Genomic DNA, 9,633 nt, shown 5'->3' on the forward strand with positions numbered 1-9,633 from the left:
TAATATTTATAGCAACACCTAAGTCTACCAGAACTTTTGAAACAATAGTTTTTCCACCCTGTACCGTGACCATAAGATGGTCTGGATCACCATATTTTAAAGGAGGAGTTTTTCCCAACATTAAAGCAGCTAGATCACCCATCACATGAACTGTAAGGGGGTCTTTAGCTTTCCTGCCAGCTTTCTTGATGCAAATGTCTCTGACAATTCTGGCATAAATTGGTACATCCCTGAGTGCTTGTAAAAGTGGAATTTTAACATAAAGATTCTGCAATTCCACTAGAAGATTAAAAGCAAGCGGCTCAGGTGTCTTAGTAAGAGCTAGACGCTCAGGGAATGGTGGCTCTACTGTTTCAAAAATTTTACTAGAGGGTGGTTGAACTATTTCAACACTCTTATTAGGTAAATTATTCTTTTTTGTCTCTTCTTTGTCAGAGTTAGAAGAGGTAATATCATCAATAATCGGCTCAACTACTCTCCCGGATCGTAAATGAATATCATTACACTGTACAGGCGATGTAGGCAGGTTCTGAATATCGATGACTTGCACAACTTTATTATTATTAGGGTTAGGGTTCGGTTGTATAGGCAACTGGGGTCTCATTGTCTAATTATTTAGTGGAGCACCTGACGGGGGAGAGAGTTGTTGCTGAAACTAAGGAAATTGGTTTGGGAATGGAATTTGTTGAGCTCTCCAGTTTGGGTTCCATTGATTAAAATAAGATTGCTCTGGAGGCCAAGGAGTCTACATTGCAGGGTCTACAAAGGGAGGGTTTGTTTGTTGCATGGGTGGGAAATTCATTTAATTAAACGGTGGGTATTGCATTTGGTTGAAGGGTGGGTAGTTTGCTTGATTAAAAGAAGGATAATTATTCCAACGATTAAATGGCATACTAGAGTTCGTACCTTGTCCTCGTGGTTGCCATTGCCTCCTCTGTGTCAGTAAATAAACTGCTTCAGCTTCCTCCTCACTTGGTTGCAACGCTGCTTTTATCCCTGGTAAAGAAGGGCATTGTTGAGTTTCATGGTCCTTCTCACAAATGGTGCAAATTGGTACCTTGTCCAATGGGAATTCCCTTAGTGGATGTTTTCCTCTGCATTTAGGACAGAACATAGCCAAAGCAGCTTCTGCCTCTGCCTATTTACTCTTAACCTGCAAGGTATCAATCTGTGAAGCAAAAGAGCTTAACATTTCAGTTTTAAATTCTTCAAGTAGATTACCTATTTCAGCTCTTGTTGCTCCCCCACTGGTTGATTTTTGGACTCTTGAATATGTATTGTCCCTGCTTTTTGATCTATTTGTAGCTCCTCTTGAACATCTCTTGCAGAGGTTGACAATTTCATCATAGGATTCTTTAGATATGTCCCCTTTACCAAGCATATTTAGCATATCTAAACAATCATCCCTTACCCCTTTCAATAATATTGTCTTAAGAATATCTTTACTTACATTGGGGTGATCGGATCTCTGCAGATTATACTGGAGTCTTTCCACAAAGTCCTCCAGATTTTCGTCCTCCTCCTGAACCATCTTGAATAGTTCCTCCCTTTTCTCTCTCGTCTGGCAATAGTCTTGATATTTGGTCAGAAACATCTCTTTCATCTATTCCCATGTTGTAATCACATGACCTCCCAGGCTCATAAACCATCTTAGTGAATTTCCTTTCAATGTTGTTGGAAATAACTTCAACTTTTGAGCATTGGTAACATAATAATAACTTCTACACAATATATCAAACTCGAAAAGAAACTCATCAGGGTCTTCAGAGGATAAACCATGGAAGTTAGGTAAGGCTAAGAGTGGGATGTTCTTCATAGGATTTGCTCCTTTGGGAAGTTCCCCAATAGGGAATTTGAAGGTGGAGAGAGAGTTCTCACCTCTTCCTTATCCTCCTCCATGTCCCCCACCAAAGAGTCCTTCATTGTTTCCATCCATTGGTTGTTCCCCTGTTGCACTTGCCTGGTCTTTAGGGCTTTCTGTTGGACTCTCAATGTCCTGAACTGGTTCCTCAACTTCTATTGGTCCCTCAATATCTTCTATTGGTTCTTCAGTGTCCTCTACTGGTTCCTCAGTATATTCTACTACCTCTTCAACCCTTTCAGGTCCCACTACTTCCTCTGTTTCGTAGTCTATTTGAAGAGAGTGTTGAGTCTGTGGCCTCCGAGAGCTTAGCCTCTGAGAAGTCTCAGCTTTTGAAATAATCTCATCAATAAAAGTTTTTCTTCCTCCTCTTCCTTTGCCCTTGCCACCTGTAGGATTAGTTTGCTTACGTCCTCTCATGCATCTTGCACATCTAAAATAAAATCATTAGTGCTTTTAAAATCTATGATTGCCTTCCCCGGCAATGGCACCAAAATGTTGGTCACTTTAATTGCTTGTTAATTCAAACAACCAAGTGCTACATAAATTGTCAACCCAGGGAAGTTTGTTTATTTCAAAGGCAACTGCGTACTATATGTACTCAATCTTAAAAGCAATAAAAGTTGTAGTAAAAACTAGTCACACCTTGCTTAAGCAAACTAAAGCTCCACTCTGGGTTATAGCAAAAACAATCTATTGCAGACAGCTACCAAAGAAGGTTGAATTTCATTAAAGGAGTAATCTAATGAAAAGGAATCAATCTACAAAGGAAATCACTAGCTATGCTGTAACAGAGAATAGGACCCTATTCCCAGAGCGGGAATCTTCAGCACCTGTCTTTGATTACCACGCTGCCAACTCACTCTATAAACTCAATTTCCAATGAAACACTCATGAATGAACTATGGATAAACTAAATAACGCAGCAATCAATTGGAAAGAAAACAAAGTTTCAGCAATAATGTGAAAACAATATTCAGTAAATAGTACTATTAACAAGGCATGGATAAAAGAAACACTTAACACACTGTAGAAATATAATGGGTGAATCTTATGATGAAGGTGGGCCCTGTCCTTCTCACAAGATTCCCCAGGAGACGAGAACTAGAAAGAAATGTTCAGAACAAGATTTTATTCATCCATCAATATGTCATGTTACAGAAAAAAAGGATTCTAGTTCTGTTCCTTCAACTAAGCCTTTCCCCACAGTTTGTTCATCCCCCTCTAATGTAGATGTCTCCTCTTTTTAAAGAGGAGACATCTATTACAACATATTACATTGTAAGTCCTATTTTAACCCTTTATACAAAAATAGGGAAGTCAGTTTTCCCATCAACAAAATGTTGTTACAGTAATGTTGTCTTTAGATCATGGTCGTTACATCCAGTGTAGCAGCTCCTTCGGTGATCTTCTTCTGTTGCTGTCAAATCTAGACTGCAAATCACAACTGTTCAGCCACGAGATTTGCGCGTCGTTCCTACTGTTTCAACAACTGTAGAAGTAATCTTGCAATCTCCAGGCAGTTTCAGCAATGTGGACTGCACATTGTTCTTTAACCATTTAGCAACTATCAATTCAATGATTAACAATGAAGATAGCATAATTATATGTAAAATAATTAAACATATAGTGATGAGAAGAAATATTGAGTACCTTTGGAATAATTGGGTTAAAACAGTAACAAGGACTTTAAATATAAGTTGAAAAAGGATGACATCATAGAAAAATGTATGGTCAAAAAGAGACAATATGAGGTCCTAACAATAAGCAATCTGCGAGAATTTCTTGATGAACCTCCTATAATAGCTTGCCAAACCCATGAAATATCTCACCTCATCCACATTCTTAGGAGCTACCCATTCCATGATGGATCTTATCTTTTCTGGATCTATTGCAATTCCCTCCTTGGAGACAACATGCCCTAAGTAGTGTACCCCAATCTGAAAGAAACTACACTTGTTGAGCTTAGCATACAATTGATTCTCTCTCAACAATCTCAAAAATGTTGCTAAATGTTCGGCATGCTCTTCCTCATTTTTAGAATATACTAATATATCATCAATGAACACAATAACAAACTTATCCAAATATGGATGCAACACACTATTCATCAAGCACAAAATGTAGTTGGAGCATTAGTTAAGACAAATGGAAGAACAACAAACTCATAATGGCCATACCTAGTCCTAAACACAATCTTGTAAATGTTCTCCTCTTTGATTCGTACTTTATGATATCCGGACCTCAAATTAATCTTCAAGAACATTGTTGCTCCCTTCAGTTGATCGGACAAGTCATCAATCCTTGGTAAGGGATACATGTTCTTGATAGTCACTTTGTTCAACTACCTGTAGTCAATGCAAAATCTAAGAGTACCATATTTCTTCTTCACAAACAATATCGGTGTGCCCCAAGGTGATACACTTGGCCTAATGTATCCCTTGTCGAATATTTCCTTCAACTGTAGTTTTAACTCAACCAATTTGGGTGTGCTTATCCTGTAAGGTGCCTTTGATGCTAGAGTTACCCCTGGCACTAACTCAATAGAAAAGTCTACCTCCTTGTTAGGTGGAAAATGTGAAATATCCTCAGGAAATACATCCTAAAATTGTTGCAAATCCAGGCACCTTCTCAACACATTTGCATCCTCAACCTCCTTACCCTTATAACTAGAAATATGCACTACAAATAACATGTACTCTTTCTAGTGGCTATGCTTTGCTTTCATAATTGTCAGCATCCTAACTGATGTAGCTTTCTTCTTACCTTGTAATATTCTTGGTTCCCCATTGTCATCAACACACTCAATGGATTTGTCATAAAAATCCACCTTGGTTCTATGAAGATACAACCAATCCATGCCCAACGACATATTGTATGAACCTAATGGTAACGCATTCGAATGTGTTGCGGTAGGCATAGCATTGAAATCAAATGCACAAGCTGTTACCCAATGATTAACTCGCTTCTTCGTACTTGTAGGCAACTGCACTAACCAAGATTCTGCATGCAATTCCTTACTCAAACTATAGTTACCCACCAAGACAGGACTAACATCTCTATAATTAGATCCAGGGTCAATCAAAATGGAAATAACTTGATAATAAATGTTACTGTCCATCTCAATGATAGATGCCTGGTGTTCTGCTTTCCTGTTGTCCATGGTTACATAAATATGAGGAATGATTTGACCTACATCCCCAATAGTCTATGCCTCCTGTGCACTATATATCTTAGGCCTACCACCATGATTCTATGGAAAATCTCTCTTAAGGTGCTCCTTGTTGCATGTCCAACACTCCAAATGACCAATAGCAACACCTCTATGTTGTTGTTAAGACTCATGTCCCTGTCTAGCTGCATTAAGCCTCTTTTGTGGTGCCACATTTGATTTATCATCTACATTCTGAGGCCTTTTTCTCTTAGGTTTCCATTTACCTTTATCTTTGTCTTTTCCCTTCCATCCTTGCTGAGATTCATTCTTACACTTTGAATTTTCAAAGAAATGCTTCAGTTTCCCAATAACTTCCTTAAGTGACCGAGGCTCATCATACTTAATTCGATCTCTCAATTATAATTGAAAACCACTGACAAACCATTAAACTTTAGCCTTCTCATAAGTAAGATATGGTGCATACTTCAATATCTCCAGAAACTTGGTCGTGTACTCTTCATCTATCATTGATCCCATCTTTAGCTCATAGAATTATTTGGCCTTACTGTCATAGTACATTTATGACAAGTATTTCTTCTTGAAAATCCTTTTGAACTCATGCCAACTCAAATCATCTATAATGATGTCTCTGACCCGCTTAACATATTCCCACTAAATGTCTCCTTCACCTTTTGAGCTGAAGATCGCTATTCTAGCCTTCATGTTATCTTTGTAATTATGCAACTCAAATAATTTTTTCATCCCAAGTATCCAAGCCTCTGCATCTTCCGGCTTCTTTATATCTCCATAAAAAGCAGGTGGCTTAGCTTTCTTAAACTCATAAGGAACGTATCACCTATCACTCCTCCTGTAAGGATGATGGTGATGGTGATCATGATGTCTATCTGAACTAGAACTAGAATAGTACATGTATCCATCACCTCTCCTATCCAGAGTATCCAACAACCTACCATCTCTCACCGTATTAGATCTATCCAACCTGTGGCGACCAAGATACATACTACCATATGCCCCATTATTTCTATCCTCCTTTCCATGGATGATCTGAAGTCGCCTTTGTCACTGCAATTCTGATAAATTCTAAAGAAGTTTAGCATTAACCTCTGCTTGTTTCTCTTGTTCCTGTATGATCCTGTCAATGTCAGACTTACAACTCATTATTTCTTCCTTCAGGCTTCTCAATGTGTCTGCTAAATCAGAAGAGTATCCCACACCATACTGTTCATCTGATTGATAGGGAGAGTCTTTGTCGTCTACCATCTTGCTAGCGATTTTATCTCTTTCCTGCAAGGCATACTATGTCAACTAAACCAAATCACAATAAATCAACGTACATTAGCATAGCTTAGGGAGGATACATTATATGTAATATCAACAAATCAACATGATACATGTATAAAATAAACATAACAACATATAGACATACAAAAATAAATGAATCAACACATAAACATCATTCTAGTTAGGGTCTAATCATCAATGCAAGGCCATATCAACAATACATGCTATGACCTCATGCATGAAAAAAACCATTACTCCATTGTACACATTGCCACATGCAACCATCAACATGCATAAGCAATTCCTAATCAACTACACATACACATAAACACAAGTAGTCAAGCATAAGCGATCAATTCTTGTAACCAAACCTACATGGTTGATATAGGTAATCAAACATACAAAATGGTAATCAATCGACATATAATAGCATGTAAATGACATATAACAGTATGTAAGCGACATATAACAATATGTAACCATTCGTACACTCATGATGATGCATTCCACAAAATCAACATCAAATTCCACATGACAACATCACTACAACCATGATAAACATTATGCAAATGCAACAACCACATGGAATGCAAGTGTAAGAGACACACATGAAATTGACATGCATGCATGACCAACAAATAACCCATTCAGTCTAAGCGGTGAACCATGGTCTGATACCACTTTATAACACCCTCCTCCCACATCTACCCAAGTAACCATTCCAACTAGGGTAAACATGTGACGAGAGGCTACTATGATTGGATTCGACCTCCTATGTGACCTTAAGGAAGTGGAATCAATGGAAACATAACACACAGACATTCAACATCAGCTTCAAGATCCTCAGGAACCAATCCAACACTTCAAACAACTTGCCCTTGGGTCCTACTAAATTTTTTACCAACTTAATACTTAGTCTCTCTCATGATATAGGCATGAAAACGTCCAAAAAACTAGATTCGCTCTCACAGGCTTGCTTTCTAGCATTGAGAGACTATTTTCTCTAGTTCTGTGTGAGCGTCCCTGGGATTTGAGCCACTTTTTTAGGCCCAGAGCCTAGGTCACTATCAAGAATGGAATGATAACTTAGGAGCAATGAAAGAATAGGGAAACAGTGATGCAAAAGTAATAGGTTAAACAAGAACTTAATCACACCCGTGCATACCATGATAGGAATTTTGTCAAACATGTCGCAAGCATGTAATCTACAGGTGTAATCAACAGAATTAAACATAGGTATCTTGCGTTTATCTGAGAATCACTTATCTATTTGACCATAGATACATTATCATTTCATTTACAAGTAAAAATATTGTGAGAGCTGTGGAGTACTAAAGAAGGTATGTTTTTAATGATTATTTCAGTATCTTTTCATTAGAACTTGCAAACCTTTTTGCATCATGAACTCGGAAAATGATAAAGAATTATAATAAAACATGTGAGATTAATGTGCAAGACTAAAACGTTGACAATTGTCATTTCTTTATGCAGGAAGGAGTGAAAACGAGAAGTTGCCGTTCCAAAGGAAAGGACAAGGACGGGTTAACCGCTATCCCTTTGACGGGAGACCGAATGAAAACAAGGCAAAGCAAATCAAAGCGAAGTAGCCTAGAAAAGGAGGTGGAGATATCAGCTCGGCGCAGGAGAGAAAAGAAATGACTGAGGACTAACGGTTCGGCGAATCCCTCAGGATCCTTGATCCTAAGGGATCGTTGTTTTATCTATTTTTGCACTTAGACATCTCCGTCGTCACCCTTATAAAAGGGACAACACTATTAGCTTGGGGGAGAGTTAGACATGGTTATGCTTTTATGTAATTTCTTTTAAGATCAAAACTTTGATCATCGAGTCTCGCTAAGAACTGGTTTATTGTAATTCTGCTTTATGCATTAATACAAACTTGGTTATTACTTCATCTCTGAGTCTGGATTAACTTCAAGCGGTGTACCCCTGGAGGCTAAGGGCCCAGCCCTAGAGGACACTTGCTCCTGTATTATTACGTTGGTTTATGCGTGGTTTGCCTATCGTCGTTATTTGGTAATCTGATGTGTTTTATAAGTTTACATCACATGCTCTGTTATGTTTAATTCATTAAGGTTTCCACAGACAGAATTATTGTATTGACTTTGCATCATATTACTGTTCTTTTAAGAGTTGATCTAATATTTCTAGTCTTAATAGAATACTGTTACTATTCCATTATAGATCTTTTGTGTTGTGCACCTGTTCATTCACGTTATGGAATTCATCTTGGGAGTTATGTTCTTTACGATCGTTGGATTTATGAACAATGCTGTTCTATTTTGAAACACAGTTTTATTCCTTCTAACTGAGATTGATACTTGGATCAAATTACTATTTAAGTGTGCTGTGTGTGTATATGGCTTTCAAGCACTGTTCCATAGTTTATCAGTAATCAGTGCTGTTCCATTGGTGTGTGTTGTTCGATTCGCCCTTAAGAGTGAAAGATTGCCGTTTGATTACAATTAATCCATTTGATCTGATAGACTAAGATTGTTACTGCTTGTGAGGCTTAGTTGCTGTTCTATTTCTTAGCTGTTGTCCTATTTCGGAATTTTTGTTCCATTACAGACTTGCTGTTCGATTTCTTATTTGCTGTTCCATTTCTTATCTACCGTTCCATTTCCTGTCATTTGTTAGTTTGGTGTGAGGAATGATCTAAGGCTGTAGTGAGCATTGGAATTTACTGTCTGGCTCCCAGATCCACGATCTATTCTCTGATTTCCTTTTCCATCAGTTTCCAAAGAGATGGGTTATGCTACTGAACGCTTGACTGATAAGTTGCTTAGTCTTTTGAATGTGTGATTTACTCTTTTGAAGAAGTTAAGTTGTAGACAAGCATCCATTTACTCTTGTATTTTTGAACACTGTACTACTAGCATTACTATGGCAAATGATAGCCTCAGACCGAGACACTCTTTGAAATACAAAACGCTCCCGGATTGACATGTTAATGTGAGGTAATTAGAGGTGAAAGAGACCCTTTTTATAGCTCTACATTTTGGCACCATTACCGGGGAAAGAGTGTAGCCATTTGTTCTTTTTTTCAGAGTAGTGTACGAACCTGCTATGGAAGAATTGGATTTTAAAAACGGAAGGTAAGAACCTACATGTGGAGAATGTAAAAGCCCTGCTCCTCTGTCCACTTTCCTACAGATTTATTGTTGTTTTGTTTGAATAAAATTTAGTAGTTAATTTGAGTGCATAACTAAGCAGAAAAAACTAGAAAAAAATACCAAACCTCTACCCAAGCCAGAAAAAACTAAGGGGCTGGTGACCCTTGGCCGACCGACCT

The sequence above is a fragment of the Pinus tabuliformis genome, chromosome 3_1 (genome assembly GCF_031772625.1).
Source record: "Pinus tabuliformis cultivar Carrire ecotype Pingquan chromosome 3_1, CPIR1, whole genome shotgun sequence".
Taxonomy (NCBI): Eukaryota; Viridiplantae; Streptophyta; class Pinopsida; order Pinales; family Pinaceae; genus Pinus; species Pinus tabuliformis.